Below are 17,598 nucleotides of genomic sequence, written 5' to 3' on the forward strand. Positions count from 1 at the left end.
GAGTTGATCCTGAATTCCAATTGCATTGTTGGCCTCTGTAGCAGAAGCAAAGCTTAGAGGAAGATTTGAGTGTTGGGAGTTTAAAGGATGCAAAAGATTCAAAGCTCTTCTCTGCTCACCCTACTCCCTTTCTCTCCAGTTCTATTTCCATTTCTTCTCAGGGAAGTTAGTTAGATTTCAGAAAATGGATTTGGATGTGCTTTATAGCACATGGAGTCTTGGGAAATGAAAATTCTTTCCTTAGGCTGTAGTGGATTGGACATTCTGTGCAGAGGTAGCATCAGATATGCAGGGAGAGAAAGAGAGCTCCTTACGGCTCCAGCCTTCTAAGCCATATGGTCCGGCTCGTTTTATCCAACTTCTGCATTGAGATTTAGGATCAAAGCCAGATCAAACAATGGAGTGCTATTTTCCTTGAATTTTCTGTTCATTTTTCTGTGCATACATATTCCTTTAGGTCGTAATGGGGAAAAGTGATGGTTTATGGGCAGAATTAGGTGGTCTGGCCATGATAGCTCTTAAAAAAACCAACTTCTTTATTGTAAATTTTTCCCCAAATACATACAAAAAATTTATAAAAGTCCCATGTACCTATTACATAGTTTCCACAATGAACAACTAATAGCCAATCTTGTTTCATCTATATTCAAATGAATTTTAGAGATTGCTTTTTTTTTTAAAAAAAATACGGTTTTAAAGTCAAATATACAGATCATCATATATTTGGGGAGGTCTGTTTTCTACTCTTGTCTCCTCCATTCTCTTCTCACTGTTTAAACAATGAGTTTTGGTTTATACTTACACACACACACACACACGCTCACACACACGCATGCGCACATGCACACATGCGCGAACACACACACACACACAGATGCAGTTTCTTGTTTTTGCTTTGCTTAACAATATATCCTAGAGATTATTACATAGCAGTATGTATAGATATTTCATATTTTTTTCCAGAGCTTCATAGCATCTCATTGTGTGTAGATGCATCATTGTTATGGAACCCAGCCCCCTTCTGTTGGGCACTTGGGTTTTTTCCAGTCTTTTTCTATGACAAATGATGCTGCAATGAATAGCTTTGTGTTATGTCCTTTTCATGCTTTTGTCTGTGTATATTTGAAATAGATTCCTAGAAATGGGATTGCTGAGTCAAATAATAAATTCACATACAATTTTGACTCTTATATTTCCTCTTATTTAGACTTCACTTCTGAGATGATTTTTTAAAAATTTTAAACTCTTGTTATATTCTGATCTAAGTCTATCAGCTTTCTGCTAAAATCTTCCTTTAGTCCAATCATCTCATTTCTGTATTTTTTCCAATTATAATTTATATTGGTCTTTCATGGTTTCAGTCTGTTTTGGTTTGGCTCTGTGAAAAAAGGGCCCTGTTATTATTATATTTTTATTGTGTTTTCTCTTCCATTCTTCAGTTCTCTTCCACAGAACTCTTTTTTTAAAAAAAAACAAAACCAAAAACAAACCCAAACCAGCACACTTTTCCATTTAAAGCTAAAATTACCATTCTGCCTCTCTTCCAACCCTCCTGAAAATTTCCCCACAAACTATCTTTGCTATATCAGACATCATTTGATGGGTAGTGCCAATCAGCACAAATCTACTTTAACAGAGTAAGGAAATAGACTGAATAATAGGAATATGAAAAGATATTTGGTAAGAGATCTTTGTAATGGGTATATGTACTTGAGAATAATTAGTATATACTATTTTGTTATTAAAAATAAAAGTTTGAATCAATAGAGTTAGAGGGACAGAACTTACTGGCAAAAAGAACATGCCACAATCAGCATGCTTCTGGAATTTGGATGCAAACATGACAAAGAGTAAGACATGGTATACTTTTTGTATGTTTGTTTCTTTGAGATGGTCTCTCACTCTGTTACCCAGGCTGGAGTGCAGTAGCAAGATCTCACTGCTCACTGCAACCTCCACCTCCCGGGTTCAGGTGATCCTCCTGCCTCAGCCTCCCAAGTAGCTGGGATTACAGGTGCCTCCCACCACCACCAGCTAATTTTTGTATTTTTAGTAGAGACAGGGTTTCACCATGTTGGCCAGGCTTTTCTCAAACTCCTGACCTCAAGTGATCCACCCCCCTCAGCCTTCCAAAATGCTGGGATTACAGGCATGAGTCAACACACCTGGCCAAGACATGGTATACTTTTAACATTGTGGTGACCACAAAAGGGAGAGAAGACTGGGATGGGATCTGAGGGATATTTGCACACAGCCTGATAGGTTAAAACATATGGGGAAGGCTTAAATATGAATGAAATAGCATGCAGGGACCCCATCTTCCTGGGTATGGCAACTGCTTTCTGTTTCTTCTGCTGGATTGGAGATGTAAACATTTTTAGAAAACTACCAACACTGGAAGAAAATAATATAATCTTGAAATATAGGAGGAATTTCTAATCTCTACTTGAAAGACCAACACCAAAAGAAAAAAAAGACAAAACTTGTGCAGATGTAGCTACATAACAATCAGAAATTTGGTATTTAAAAAATCACATAAGCAAAATCGAAAAAACAGTAATTTGGGAAAATATTTGCATCATACATGAAAAATAGTTAAGTTCCTCAATATAGAGAAAGCATCCTCAAAACTATAAGAAAAATACAAAGACTTCAACAGAAAAATGAGCATAAGACATGCATAAACAATTGCCTTAAAAAAACACTGAGATAATAAACATGAAAAACTGCTCAGTCTTTGCTATAATTAAAAAAAATGCAGGCCGGGCACAGTGGCTCACACCTGTAATCCCAGCACTTTGGGGGGCTGAGGCAGGCAGATCACTTGAGGTCAGGAGTTAGAGACCAGCCTGGCCAATATGGTGAAACCCTATTTCTATTAAAAACACAAAAATTAGCCAGACATGGTGGTGCACACATGTAATCCTAGCTACTCAGGAGGCTGAGGTAGGAGAATTGCTTGAACCCTGGAGGAGGAGGTTGCAGTGAGCCGAGATTGCACCACTGCTCTCCAGCCTGGGTGACAGAGCGAGAGTCTGTCTCAAAAAAAAAAAAAAAAAAAAACCACACACACACAGCAAACTGAAACAATTAGATAACACACAGCAAACTGAAACAATTAGATAACATTAAGTGTAAAATGGCATGATATAGAATTTGCATAATTAGATGTCTCAAAAATAACAAAACATCCATGATCATATACTGCCTCCCATGTAGGTAGTTGTTATATTTGAGTTGTGGAATTATGTATTATTTTTCTGTTTTTTTATATATTAACTTTAAATTTTTAGACAACAAACATTAATTGCTTTTGAAATAGGAAGACCAGTTATTTATGTGTTTACTTATTGTTAGAATAATAATACCCAGTGCTGGCATGGTTGTGTGAAAATGGGTACTCTTATGTCCTCCCAGTAGAAGTATAAATAAGTTTAACATTTCTGGAAAGCAATTTGTTAGGAGAGAAACCTTCAAAATCTACATTCATCTTTCAGCTGACAATTCTGCTTTATTAAATTTATCTTAAAATACATGAAGGGTGTATAGAATACTATGCAGCCATAAAAAAGAATGAGTTCATGTCCTTTGTAGGGACGTGGATGAAGCTGGAAACCATCATTCTCAGCAAACTAAACACAGGAACAGAAAACCAAACACCACATGTTCTCACTCATAAGTGGGAGTTGAACAATGAGAACACATGGACACAGGGAGGGGAACATCACACACGGGGGCCTGTTGGCAGATTGCGGGGAAGGGGAGGGAGAGCATTAGGACAAATACCTAATGCATGCGGGGCTTAAAACCTAGATGATGGGTTGACAGGTGTAGCAAACCATCATGGCACATGTATACCTATGTAACAAACCTGCACGTTCTGCACATGTATCCAGAACTTAAGGTAAAATAATAATTATATATATATATATATATGTGAAGGGTGTAAGACAGAGACAAAAATAATACAATGCTGATATTTGTAGGTAAAAATTATGACAACTAATGTTAAAGAACACAGGACTCGAATATGCAGTAATTAACATGCCTCTGCAGTATGTTGTTTGAAGTGCCTCAAAAAAGTAATTGTGCTCAAATAAATTTGAGAAAATCCATGTTAAACAAAGTCAATTTTTTTTAGTTGTAGGGTTTTCAGACTTTAATAGCTAATGTGCATGATAATGGTTCAAACGGGCAGCATTTTCCTAACTTATTTTACAATGAAACATATTTTTCTCAATGTGCCTATTAGAATGTTTTATAACAATATTTAGAGATCATCAGTTTTGGAAGCACTGTCATATAGAGTTACTCAAATGCTGTTGTAGAAGAGCATTTTATGACAAGGAAAGGTGTTCACAATACATATAAAATGATAACACAGGTTTCAGAAGAGTATGAACAATGTGGTCCCATTAATGGAAGACTGTGAGTGCACTGAAAAGAAACTGGACCAAAAAAAAAAAAAACATTAATAGCAAAATATTAAAAGTGGCTATGTCTGGGTAATGGAAAGTGGGTAATTTTTATTTTTTCTCTTTGCTTGTACACATTTAATAAGATCTCACAATGAACATATATTACCACTGAAATAAGGAAAATGATAAAACTTACAAAAATTGTGTAGAAGAATATGTAATATATTGTTCACAATGTGTTCTGTGGGAAAAGGAGATTATAAAACAGTGTGTTCATTATAATTTCTTTTTAAAGATACTTACCTATATGGATAGCTGTGCAGAGAAAAAGGAAATGTACCAAGATATCAACACTTATAATTTTGGGGTTTTATATCTGGGATTACAGATAATTTTATGTGCTCTTCGTCAGAAGAATATATTGAAATGTTTCTAAAATGAATGTTTTATGTTTTTAAGTTAAATAGGTACATAATATATATTCCTAGAAACATGGACCTTTAAAAATAAATACAGATCCCTTTTTGATTGATCTCTTGTTCCTAAGAATGAGACTTAAACCTTGTGGTCGTTTAAGGGAGAAGTTCTCCAAAACAGGGTGCAGACATCCCAGGGAAGGTGTGATATTGAATGGGAAGCATATTAGAGCATACATGTATTTCTCTCATCTTATCTTTTTTTTTTAAAATTTTTATTTTTTGAGATGGAGTCTTGCTCTGTCGTCCAGGCTGGAGTGCAGTGGTGTGATCTCGGCTCACTGCAACGTCCACCTCCCAGATTCAAGCAATTCTCCTGTCTTAGCCTCCCATGTAGCTGCGACTACAGGTGCGTGCCACCATGCCAGGCTAATTATTGTATTTTTTTTTTTTTTTTGTAGAGACAGGGTTTCACCATATTGGTCAGGCTGGTCTGCAACTCCTGACCTCAGGTGATCCACCTGCCTCAGCCTCCCAAAATGCTGGGATTACAGATGTTAGTCACAACTCCTGGCCTTATTTTTCTCATATTTTCAATGTCTGTTTTTGTATGTTTAGTAATGTACATAATGTATTAGCATAGTAATACATGTATGGAATTTACAGTTACGTGAATACACATTGGTGGTCCATTCTTCAAAAAATTTTTTCAAAGGATATTATGATCTAAAATGTTTCTTAACTATAGCTCTAAAATGCTGAAATGCTGCCAGCTGACATCTTTGACCACACTTCCACATTCCCAGGCTTCTAAAACAGGGGTCCCCAATCCCTTGGCCAAGGACTGGTACCAGCCCATGGCCCGTTAGGAACCAGGCCGCACTGTGGGAGGTGAGTGGCTGGTGAGTGAAAGAAGCTTCTTCTGTATTTACAGCCACTCCTCATCGCTCACATTATCACCTAGGCTCTGCCCCCTGTCAGATTAGTGGTGGCATTAGGTTCTCAAAGGAGCGTGAACCCTATTGTAAACTGCACATGCGAGGGATCTAGGTTGCATGCTCCTTATGAGAGTCTAATGCCTGATGATCTGAGGTGGAACAGTTTCATCCTGAAACCATACCCCCTTCTCCCCACCCATCCATGAAAAAATTGTCTTCCATGAAGCCAGTCCCTGGTGCCAAAAAGATTGAGCACTACTGTTCTAAAAGGTACTCTCCTGACCACGTGGGTGCAGGTTCAGGCCTAATTGCTGAAATCTCTCTGGATTTGCTGACCAAGTAGTCTGATGATCCCCATCTTCCACTCTGCTCATATTCCCAGGTCCCAGTCTGTGTTCCCTGGACATGGGAAAGGACATTGTATTGATACAGTAGCCAGCAATGCTGCACACTGACTGTTTCTGGTTCTGCAGTCTTCTAGGTGCGTGGTAGGATGGCTGTTCTTGGCCCTCTTGGGTTGGAGCCATGTGGCCAGTTCTGACCAACAAGCTGTGAGTTGTAGAGTCTTGTGTTGCTCCTAATTAAGGCATTAGATTACTAGTGTGAGTCCCCTTTCCACCACCATGATGGACAATGTTTGATAGTGTGGGGGCTCCATCAGCTTGAGTCCTAGAGAGAGGACAATGATGGTGGAGAACAGAGCCACCTTTTCCCCCTTGCTGCGTGAGTGAGAAATATGCTTCTATTGTTTAAGCTCCTGAAGTGTGGGGATTATTTGTTACTATGACACAACTTAGTCTATGCTGACTTTGAGATCAGAGTTCCCCAGTTAACTCCAAGAGGGTTCCTGATGGACTCAAACCAATCCTGCACTAAAGTCTTTTCCTTGATTCTTATGAGTGAATGGCAAATAATCATCTAGATTTTTATTTCTTTGTTTAATTAAGAACCACTTATTTGTGACCCAAGGGTGTTATTAAGCATCTAAAAATTGTTATGTATGGAAACAAAATAGATTTTTCTGAGGAATTTATTCATTATTCTACTAAGAAATCTCCTTTGATTCTCTCCCCATTTCTACAATGGACTCTCTGTAGACTCCTTTTCTAATTTCTACCTTGTTGTTAAGAGATTACAGTAGAGTGATAGTTTATGCAGGAGTGAGGTTTTAAAGTCAGTGAACAGAAAACAGTACATACAAATAGGTAGTTGAGTCTCAAAACTTTTTTCCATGGGTTTTATGATTACAAAGAGTGTTAATTACAGCTCTAAAGCATAAAAAAGCCTTGAAAATTTCTTAAATTGCTTTTTAAAGAATAGTACACATGATTTTTCTATGAACAGACCTGCACAGAGGCATAAATATTAACATATATATGTAATCTAAACTATGTAATCAAGAGTACCTACGTGACCACATCTACACACACTAGAATCACACTTCGTGTTGCAAAAGCTTGCACTGTGAGAGGCTCAAGGGAGCTGAGATTGGTGGGAACAGTGAATTAATGTCATCGACCTCATGCTCACTTTCATATATAAGCTTGTGGAGTGCATGGTGGGCAGGATTTCCTGTGCTGCTTAAACATGTTCTTTTTTCCCTTTCTGCCACTCCTGCAACATATTTGAATTTTCGTAAGTTCAATGCATGAATGTTATGGTTACGCTATGCTTCCTAATTATAGCACTTGATCTACTTCTTTCTCCTCTATATTTTGTTGATTGACTTTTCCTCTTTATGAGAAGCAAAATGAATATACAACTATTGAAGAGATTTGCCGTTTTAGCCAAATGGATGCTTGTTCACTTTGGGCATGCTCGATATGCCGTATGCTACATGTCAGCCTCTACCATCCCCTTTCTGACATCTGACTGCTGAAGAAGGTGGCTGTTGTCATACAACCTCGGCTCTCTGGCTTCTGAGCAGGAGATTCACGTGGCCTCTCCAGACCCATGCTCCACTCTTCTCCAGCTGCTCTGTGCTCTGGGAGGCTCACCTGGGAGGTCGCATTACCCAGTGTATTAGTCTGTTCTCACGCTGCTAATAAAGACATACTTGAGACTGGGTAATTTATAAAGGAAAGAGGTTTAATGGACTCACAGGCCCATATGGCTGGGGAGGCCTCACAATCATGGCGGAAGAAAAAGGAGAAGCAAAGTCGTGTCTTACGTGGCTGCAGGCAAAAGAGCTTGTGCGGTGGAAGCCCTCTTTATAAAACCATCAGATCTCGTGAGACTTATTCACTACCATGAGAAAAGTACTGGGGAAAACCACCTCCATGATTCAATTATCTCCACCCGGCCCCGCTCTTGGCACGTAGGGATTATTACAATTCAAGGTCAGATATGGGTGGGGACACAGCCACACCACATCACCCAGGCTACCTCTCCTTCAGCTCCTGGTTGTGTCAGGCCAATGGGACGCACCAGCAGGAGCTGGGAAGGTGAGATGAGAATGATATTCAGCCCTCGCTCCACAGTCAGGCTGCAGGAGTCACATTCCTGAATAGAGGCCACATGCCTCTCTGCCAGGCCTCTCCACGACTCTCACCAGGTTTCCCTAAGTGCTCCCCACTCTTGCACCTTCTGACCTAGGGGCAGTAATGGCTCTCATGTTGTTAGTCTTGAGGTGCTGCACCATACCCATACTGATTTCCCTTATCCTGCCCAGCCCTTTCAATTTTTTTTTTCATTTTAGAGACAGGGTCATGCTGTGTCACTCAGGTTGGGGTGCAGTGGCATGATCATAGATCCCTGCAACCCCAGACTCCTGAGTTCAAGAGATCTTCCCCTGCCATTCTACCAAGTAGCTAGGACTATAGGTGCACACAACCACACCCTGCTAATTAAAAAAAAAAAAAAAAGTGTGTGTAGAAACTGTGGGTCTTGCTGTGTTGCCCAGCCTGATCTGAAACTCCTCTTGGCCTCAAGCAATCCTCTTGCCCTCAGCCTCCCAAATAGCTACCCACACCTTTTTCAGTATCCCCTTTATTAAACTGTCTTCAATAACCTCTTCTAAGTGTGATATGTGTTTTCTGCTAGGACCTGAACCCTCAAAGACTTGTGGGGACCTAGGGTATTACTAAGAAATTGAAACTAGAGTCCAGGATCGCTGCTCACACCTGTAATCCCAGCACTTTGGGAGGCCGAGGTGGGCAGATCACAAGGTCAGGAATTTAAGACCAGCCTGACCAACATGGTGAAACCCCATCTCTACTTAAAAAAAAAAAAAAAAAAAAAAAAAAAAAATGCAAAAATTATCCGGGCATGGTGGTGGGCGCCTGTAATCCCAGCTACTCAGGAGGCTGAGGCAGGAGAATCGCTTGAATCCAGGAGGCAGAGGTTGCAGTGAGCCAAGATCGCGCCACTGCACTCCAGCCTGGGTGACAGACTGAGACTCTGACAAAAAAAAAAGAAAGAAGAAAAGAAAAAAAGAAATTGAAACTACAAAAATTTTCCAAGAAACTAGGATCTTCCAGGGGAAAAACAATGCCTCTCTTTAAAAAAAATTATTTAACAATTAAGATGTAAAGTCATGTGAGGTACAATGCAATGAATTCCCATGCATCTACAGAAATACAAATATCAATATTGGTAAAATCTTGTTTTTTATCTCTTCTGAAGTATATCCCTACAGTGCTTCTGAGCTGAGAATCAAGAATCAGACCAGGACCTACCTTGCTCATAAAAGGCCCAATTTCAAGGTGACAGATACCATCTGGGGGATTTAGAAAAGTCAGTGTTGAACTTGTGAGTGAGTGTGTGTGGTTGAGAGAGAAATATTTGAAATAGGCTTTAAGAAACAACATGCTGACCCAGTAGGAATACTATTTAAGCAACTGCTCTTTCTTGAGTCATTAGGTGTGAGCTGAAAGCACCTGCCTTGAAATGGGACAGCCTTGCGTCTAAATCGTGACTCTTTTATTCATTCCTTCTGTGACCTTGAAGGAGCCTTTTCGAGGGTAGTCTTCGAATATAGAGGCCCATTCTCTATGGTAAGACATGCCCCAGATGGCATGGTGTATATGGCGTATAGTGGTGTGTAAAAGAGCATTCACTTACTACAGGGCTTATGGTCTAGCATGGGAGATGGCATATGCAGGCTGATGAATATAACGCAAGGCTACATTTCATAAAGGTGTTGAAATCTTAAGAGCCAGCCCATTAAGGTTGCTATCAAAGAAATAGAAGAAAGGATCTTAGAACTACATTCATCTAGCTTCCTTATCATGGAGAAGAGGAAGCAGACAGTACCACACTACCAGTTCTAGCTCAGCCCTGACCCCCGACTTCTATTTAAATTGTTATCTCTTCACTGTATTGCCTTTTAGGCCTATTCTGGCTCAAAGTGGCTGCTTTTTTGTTTTGTTTGTTTGTTTGTTTTGGTAGACAGAGTCTCACTCTGTCACCCAGGCTGGAATGCAGTGGTGCGATCTCAGCTCACTGCAACCTCCACCTCCCAGGCTCAAGTGATTCTCGTGCCTCAGCCTCCTGACTAGCTGGGATTCCAGGCACGTGCTACCACATCTGGTTAATTTTTTGTGTTTTTGGTAGAAACGGGGCTTTGCTATGTTGGCCAGGCTGGTCTTGAACTCCTGACTTCAAGTGATCTGCCTACCTTGGCCTCCCAAGGTGCTGGGATTACAGGCATGAGCCACCATGCCTGGCCCAAAGCAGCTGTTTTTATTCTAGTTACACTAGGCATCAGCAGTTTCTTATTTCCCCTTTTCAGAGTTTTAAAATAAAACACATTGTATGGGTAAGAAAATCCAGATAAACAAACAAGTATGTTGTTGGTGTTGCCACATCAATGCAGTTTTTAGTGCGCTTCCATTTGTTGAGTAGAGTAGACAAGAATATGGGCTCTAGACTGCTACAAACTGGGTTCAAATTCCAGGCCCACTATTTATTGTCTGTGCATTAGTCTCCTCATTTTCAAAATGAGAATAATAATAACACCTATCTCATAGGATTATATAAGTATTAAATGAGGTACTCTCTCTATGTGTATATGTGCACACATACACACACATGCCCCTAGGACAGTGCCTGGGACATATGACACTCAATATCTTTTAGCTGTCACTATTTTCCTGCACTAGAATATAAGCCCTTGAAAGTAGATTTTAAATTTATTTGTTTCATTGCTGCTTCTCCAATGCTCAGGAAAATGCCAGTTATACAGTGAGCTTTCAGGAAATATTTGCTGAATGAATGCATGGATTCCCTTATTTTCCTTTCCAAGAGTTTAGAGGGCATGGTGAAGTTCTCAAACTTGCTCCAGGTGACAGAACAAAGCCACATGTCCTTTTCTCCACCCACCCTGTGCAGTGGCCATTTAAGGATGTTTGCAGTGACAGTGAAGACTTTAGGATGTTCACATTCATTCATTCATTCAACAAATATCTAATGGCAGCTAGTGACAGAGATAAAAAGATGATTAAGACTCTTTTTCTGCCCTCTGAGTAAAGGCATAGAAAGATTACATGCTTTGTGCAGGTGATTTCAAGTGTCATTTTCATGTTGCTGGCACATCAAGGGTGAGGCACATGTTGCTGGCAAGAGATGAAACTGGAGAATTAGGCAAGGGCCATGTCTTGGAGGACTTTGCAGTCTGTCTTAGGTTGAGTTCTCCCAGAAGCAGTCCCTGAGACTAGGATTCAGATACAAGTGATTCATTGAGAAGTGCTCCTAGGAAAACCTGCCAGGTGTGGTGGCTCATGACTTACATCACAGCACTTTGAAAGGCCAAGGTGGGCAGATATACCTGAGGTCAGGAGTTTGAGACCAGACTGGCCAACATGATGAAACGCCATCTCTACTAAAAATACAAAAATTAGTCTACGGCCATACCATCCTGAATGTGCCTGATCTCAGAAAAATACAGAAATTAGCTGGGCGTGGTGGTGTGCACCTGTAATCCCAGCTACTTGGGAGGCTGAGGCAGGAGAATCACTTGAACCTGGGAGGGGGAAGTTGCAGTGAGCTGAGATCACACCACGGCACTCCAGCCTGGGCAACGAGCAAGACTCTATCTCAAAAAAAAAAAAGTGATCCTAGGAAAACATGATAAGAGAATGTGAGGAGCAGGATAGAGAAGGCAAAGAAGTGTGCTCTCCAGCATCCAAGACGGTCCTCAGCAATCACCACTTCCTGCCTTTTTTGTAATCACCTTGCACGTTGTACCAGGACTGACCTGTGTGGCCAACAGCATATAGCAGAAGTGGTTGCATGTCACCTCTGAGGTTAGGTTCTGTTTTGGGTGCTGTCTTGCTCATTTCCTAGCTCTCTCTTTCTCTTGGATCATTTGCTTTGGGGAAAGACAGCAGCCCTATAGAGAGGCCCATCTGGCAAGGAACTGGAGCCTCTTGCCAGCAGCCACGTGAGTGATCTTGGAAGCAGATCCTCTATTCCCATCAGATGACTGCAGCCCCAGCTGACAACTTGACTGCAACCTCATGAGTGACCCTGAGCCAGAACCACACAGCTAAGCTGCTTCCAGATTCCTGGCCCTCAGATACTATGCAAGATAATAAATGTTTCTTTCAGACATTAATTTTTTTGGGGAGAATGTGTTACGCAACAATAGATAAATAATATGCCAAGTAATGGTGTGACTTTAGGCAAAGTCTCAGCATTAATCTGGTCCTGCTGGGGAGCTCTGGAATGTAAGTTATACCTCAGAGTTTGTCCTTATTTGAGCCAAGGGAGCTGGGCTTTAACACCTTGGTATCAGTCACTCATTGGTTGTAGGCTGCCCTGACACTTCTGACTCTTTGTACCTGTGAGCAAAGAGCGTCAATTCGTGTGGGGGCAGCCCTCCCAAGAGAATCTAAGGTGTGGGCCCTTAGAAGCAAAGCACACAGAAGCTGGGGTTGGAGGAATAGGTACTCAGAAATAGTAGAGGGACTCAAAGGGCTATGGGGTGTGCCCTTGCAGTGTCCACAACCCAGGCCATACTTGGCCTTGAACTTTGACCTGTAGGTGATAGGCAGCCACTATAGAATGTCAAGCAAAAACTTGATGGTAATTTAGTTTCTATTCTGGCAGTAATCACAAGAGGCAGCCAAAGAGGAAGATGGCATTATGAAGCTGTCATATGATGATTTAGGGAAGAGGTGCCAAGGATTGGAAGGAGGTAATGGACGCAAGAACATTTGGAGGTAAAAGTCAGCATGACGGTGTTGGAGAATCGAGGGAAAGAAGACAGAGGAATTATGGATGCCTCCTAGGTTCTTAACTCTGGTGTGAGAGAGAGATACAGAGAGAAAAAGAGAGTGGGGGTGGGGGAGGGAGACATACGACAAATTGAAATAGAGAAGTGGCCAGGAGCAGTGGCTCACACCCGTAATCCCAGCAGTTTGGGAGGCCGAGGTGGGAATATTGCTAGACCTCAGGAATTTGAGACCAGCCTGGGTAACATAGTGAGACCTTGTCTCTTCTAAAAGTCAAAAAGAATTAGCCAGGCATGGTGACACATGCCTGTGGTCCCAACTACATGAGAGGCTGAAGCGGGAGGATCGGTTATGTCTGAGAGATTGAGGCTGCAGTGAGCTATGATTGCAGTGAGCTATGATTGCATCATTGCACACCATCCTGGGAGACAAACCAATACCCTGTTTCAAACAAACAAGCAATCAAACAAAAACAACAACAACAAAGAAATAGAGAAGAAAGACTCTGAAATCTAAGGGAAAAGCTCAGTGAAATGCTGCATTTAAGATTGCAAAAATATGGAATCAACTTAAGTGCCCATCAACTGATGAGTGGATAAAGAAAATGTGATACATATATATATATATAAAATTCCATAGTGTGTATATGTATTTTTCACAATATGTATATTCCATAGTATATAGAATCTATAGATTCCATATACATATATACACACACACACACACACACACATATGTATACTATGAAACACTACTCAGCCATAAAAAAGAAAGGAATAACATCTTTTGCAGAAATTTGGATGGAACTGGAGGCTTTTATCCTAGTGAAGTAACTCAGGAATGGAAAATCACATACCACATGTTCTCACTGATCAATGCGAGCTGAACTATGGATACACAAAGGCAAACAGAGTGATATAATATAATGGACACTGGAATCTCAGAAAGGGAAGGGTGGGTGGGGGTGAGGAATGAAAAATTATCTACTGGGTACAATGTACACTGTTTAGATGATGGGTGCATGAGAAGCCCAGACTTCACCGCTATATGATTTATTCATGTAATGCAAAACCACTTGTACCCCCTAAAGCTATTGAAAATAAATAAATAAATAAAAGAACCACAAGCCGTAAGCTCCTTTGGCTGGATTCCTTTTCTTCTCTACATTCATCTTTATTAAACATCTACTCCAAGCACCTTGCTAATGCTGTGAAAGTTACAGTAGTGATCCAGTTTTCCTGTCTTGAATTTAAGGCAAAATCAGAGATGTAAACAAATAATTATAATACTATGTGATACGAACTACAGTTTTGGAAACTAGAAGATTTCTTATTTATATTATTTCTCCATCATAAACTTTTTCTTTCTTTCTTTCTTTCTTTCTTTCTTTCTTTCTTTCTTTCTTTCTTTCTTTCTTCCTTTCTTTCTTTCTTTCTTCTTTCCTTTCTTCCTTTCTTTCTTTCTTTCTTTCTTTCTTTCTTTCTTTCTTTCTTTCTTTCTTTCTTTCTTTCTTTCCTCTCTCTCTCTGTTTCTTTTCTTTTTTTCTCTCTCTCTCTCTTCTTTTTTTGAGACAGAGTCTCACTCTGTCACCCAGGCTGGAGTGCAGTGGCACTATCTCAGCTCACTGCAACCTTCGCCTCCTGGGCTCAAGTGATTCTCCTGCCTCATCCTCCTGAGTAGCTGGGATTACAGGCGCCTGCCACCACGACCGGCTAATTTTTGTGTTTTTAGTAGAGATGGGGTTTCGCCATGTTGGCTAGGCTGGATTACAGGCGTGAGCCACCAATCCTGGCCCTTTCTTCCTTTCTTTCATCCTGTGTTTTCTTCCTGTCTTAGGTTTTCCGTTCCTTCTTTTCCCGCTCTCATCTCCACTTTCCTTTCTTCCGTTTATTCCGAGTCATTTAGCATCTTGGCTAAAAGTTTCTCTGTGTCCTGCCTTGGTTTCTGTATTCCCTGCTCTGTTACTATTGCTGTGTTACTTAACTCTGCAGTACCTGTAGAAAGTTTTCCTATTGAATCAAACTGTGCGTGTTTCTGCATTGATATATTTTGTGTTGGTTGGGTTCCCCTGAATGCCTGAAATGTAGAATTTTATATTCAGCAACACTGCCTATAGGGTTCACAATGTCCTGTGTCTCAGGTGTTCCAATGACAAGGTGTTTAGGTTTCAGGGAACTGTCACTCCTTAGCAGACATGCATAGTTCATCGTGATCATCAGTATCTATTGAATTTTCCAGTTCCAAGTCCCCGCAGATTCCCAGGACTCTTGCTTGTGTTCACAGTAGCCAGCCAGATGCTCATCTGTGTTGCTCTCCTGGGGAGGCAGGCTTGATACAGGCAATGGGATTGGTGAAAATACTGCTGGAACTAATGGGCTCCTCAGCAGGCTCTCCACCTCCAGTCTTGTTACTTGAGTGGCCTCAAATGTCCCTTTCCATCCTACTCCCTCCTTGCAGCTATCCTATTCCTGTCCAGATCTACCCACATTGTCCCAGCAACTTTATATAAGGTAGTGAGAGAAGGGCTGGAATGCGAAGATGCCTCGGATTCCTGGCCCTTTAGTCACTGCCAACTCTGAAATGACTAGCATGGGTGAAACACAGTGGCAGCAGCTAACGCTGTTCGTGACCTGATTGCTAAGGAGGTCCAGATTAAGTTCTTCCCTTTCTCCTCTTCTGCAGGTCATAAGGGCTTGGTTTTTCTCTTGTGGGTTTGTTAAAGCAAAACTAACAACTTTATTTTCCTGCCACAGGTAGTAAACAAAAGGAGACACTGCTTTGGACTGAGAAGATTCTTGTGACAAAAGGAATCTTCACAAGTCTTTTAACCCATTTGTGCCGGGGGTTCTTTTTTTTTTTTTTTTTTTTTTGCGAAAAATCAGACCTTGGCGATGACTTTGAGCAGTAAGATATAAATAACTCCCACAAGCTTAGCGTTCCAATAATGGAACACTAGGCATAAGTAGCTAGAGTCCAGCTTTGCAGATGGGCAGTTTCTGCTCTGCATCCTTCTCCCTGTTCTGATGCCTACTATGAGATCAGAATGTGGCTGAGCATGGTGGACTTAGATATTTGGGCTGAATATACCTCATGAAGTAGACACAACAAACAATTTCTTTGAGTAATTTTAAAAAGTGAACACAAAGATGACATATGGACCACTTATTCATTAATCTGTCCAAGTATGTTCTATTCAGCTTTTGCTTGACCTTCAGGCAAGAATGTTGTTGATATTATTGTCAACATTAAATCGTATCACAAATGGCCAAGAAAAGCTAGATTTTAAATTTACTGAATTGTAAAGGTGCCTAGCATATCTCTCTAATCTTTATTTTAACTCATCATTGAGACTTTAATTTCAAGGACTATATACTTTCCTATAATCTCTATTTAGCCCCTTTTCAAATATTTTTATAATGTACTCCACTAGACAAAAGATACACCAACACATCTGTTTGAGATAAGACCTTTGCTATTTTTGGCTTTCTGTAACACTGCTGTGGGAAAACATCCTTCAATTTCATAGAAGTCCCATTGTTTAATGGAAAAGATCTCTGAGATATCTTCTTAAGAATCTTGAAAGATTACTGTACATTTGAAAGGATCTATGATACGTCACCTTAGATCTTTCTAATGTCTTACTAAAGGATCTTACAGTCCCTCCTTGGACTTGATCCTTGCCCTAAGGCCCATTCTTTGAGAATCTTTTGCTGGGAGAGACTGGAATTGTAGTTTCATTTTTGAACTCCAAAAGTCTTGGCTCCTTTACAATTCTTCTAAATTCTGCTTGACAATTGAGTAATTCACTCACTGGTTAATTTCTCTCATCTTGGATTTTTTTTTAACTTTTATTTTAGGTTCAGGGGTACGTGTGCATGTTTGTTACATGGGAAAACTACATGTCTCAGGGGTTTGGTGTACAGATTATTTTGTCACTCAAGTAACAAGCATAGTACCAGATACTAGTTTTTTGATCCTCACCCTCCTCCCAGCCTTCACCCTCACGTACACCCTTTGTGTCCACATGTACTCGATGTTTAGCTCCTACTTACGAGTGGAACATGCAGTATTTGGTTTTCTGTTCTTGTGTTAGTCCTCTTAGGATAATGGCTTCCAGCTTCATCCATGTCCCTGCAAAGGACATGATCTCTTTCTTTTTATGGCTGTATAGTATTCCATGGTGTATGTGTGCTACATTTTCTTCATTCAGTCCACCATCAATGGGCATTTAGGTAAATTCCATGTCTTTGTTATTGTGAATAGTACTGTGATGAACATATAAGTGCATATGTCTTTATGGTAGAATGATTTATATTCCTTTGGGTATACGCCCAATAATGAGATTGCTGGGTCAAGTGACAATTCTATTTTAAGTTCTTTGAGAAATCTCCAAATTTCTTTCCACAATGGCGGAACTAATTTACATTCCCATCAGCAGTGTATAAGCATTTTCTTTTATCTGCAACCTCACCAACATCTGTTATTTTTTGACTTTTTAATAGTAGCCACTCTCTCTGGTTTGAAGTGGTATCTCATTGTGGTTTTGATTTGCATTTCTCTAATGATTAGTGGTATTGAGCATTTTTTTCATGTACTTGTTAGCTATATGTATGTCTTCTTTAGAAAATTTTCTGTTAATGTACTTTGCCCT

The sequence above is a fragment of the Pongo pygmaeus genome, chromosome 18 (assembly GCF_028885625.2).
Source record: "Pongo pygmaeus isolate AG05252 chromosome 18, NHGRI_mPonPyg2-v2.0_pri, whole genome shotgun sequence".
NCBI lineage: Eukaryota > Metazoa > Chordata > Mammalia > Primates > Hominidae > Pongo > Pongo pygmaeus.